The sequence below is a fragment of the Haplochromis burtoni genome, unplaced genomic scaffold (assembly GCF_018398535.1).
Source record: "Haplochromis burtoni strain Fernald_Lab_line unplaced genomic scaffold, NCSU_Asbu1 Contig_6292, whole genome shotgun sequence".
In the NCBI taxonomy this organism is placed as follows: Eukaryota; Metazoa; Chordata; class Actinopteri; order Cichliformes; family Cichlidae; genus Haplochromis; species Haplochromis burtoni.
The window spans coordinates 1-1297 of NW_024588653.1; the positions used below are offsets into that span (position 1 = coordinate 1).

General features: G+C 36.8%; 1 long non-coding RNA gene across 1 annotated transcript; it reads left to right on the forward strand.

The window, feature by feature from the left end:
* The first annotated feature begins 404 nt into the window (after positions 1 to 404).
* Positions 405 to 1291, forward strand: LOC102314680. The gene is made up of 3 exons (XR_318271.3): positions 405 to 497; positions 636 to 699; positions 980 to 1291. It is a non-coding gene; the product is annotated as an uncharacterized LOC102314680 (long non-coding RNA).
* The last annotated feature ends 6 nt before the right edge of the window (positions 1292 to 1297 follow it).

The window sequence follows — 1297 nt, forward strand, 5'->3', positions numbered from 1 at the left end:
AGTGCAACTGGTCTTCTGGTTTAAAATGCGGAAATATGAGCAAACTGTCAAAACATTTCACAAGTCTGTCAGTCACAGAATAAATGCCACATCATAGTTCATCTGTTGTTGCACCAGATATGTTAGCAGAGTGTGCACGAACTGTATAAATCATCAGTTATATAAATATAGTGCTGTGAAAAAGTGCTGTCACAGTTTGGCTGACAAACATGCAGGAATACCTTGTTTAATGTAAAACCAGCTTTGAATAGCAAACTGTGTCTACAAGCTGTTGTGGTCATTTGTTGTGACAGTTGCATTGTTTCCTAATCACAAATAGAGAAGTGCTAAAGTGTCTCAGGAAGGTTGCAAAAGTGATGCAAATAATTATCTGAGATGTTTGTGCTTTTATGTATAAAAGCGGAAGTGCACAGAGTCTACGCTCTGACAAAGGCAAACTATGACTTGTAAATGTAAAATATAATATCTGTTGGTCTTCAGTCTTCACTTCATGTTTGGTAAGAACATTCATTTATCATATATTATAGGAAAGAAACTCATTGATAGACAAAACTCTTAACTGAAGTTCACACACAGGTGTAAAGACGTGTGTTGAATACCAAAGTCTGAATTATTGATTCTGCTCCACTTTGCAGATTACCAACTCATTCCTGAGCCACTGCGAGTTAACCAAACAACTACAAGCAAAAACAAAGAAAGGTAGAGTGCTGGGTAACCGATATTTTTGTATGTGAAACTGCATTTAGCAAAAGCAGTGTCTCTGTGGCTCTGTTATTACAGAGCATCAAATAAACGCAAACATTTTGATGGAGGCTCAACACTGTTTTACTGTAAATCTACACATTTTCAGATAAAACCAAAGTAAAATGTGATCAGTGTCATCCAGTTGATGTGCACTATATCAAATTTATGACAGATCTACTACACCAGTAACAAGAATGAGGAAATATTAATGTAAATGCTCTGTTTTCTTTATCAGGGGATCATGAGGTTTCAATGTGCCTGTTTGCTGCTGGTGCTGTTTTCTCCTGCTGTGCTCTGTAAAACTGATGACAAGCTCAAAACTAAACATGTCGTTGTGAGAAAGGGCTCCTGTGATCAAATGATGAAAAACATCAATGGCAGAAATGAATGCAAGGAGAAAAACACTTTCATCAAAGAAGAGTATTTGGAATCAGTTCTGACTGTGTGTGTAAAAACAAACACAGGATTCATCCCCAGACAGTATGACGTTATTAAATGTAAACAATCGAGCAAGAACCCTTGTTCATACAAGTACACTGAAACCAAACTTCAG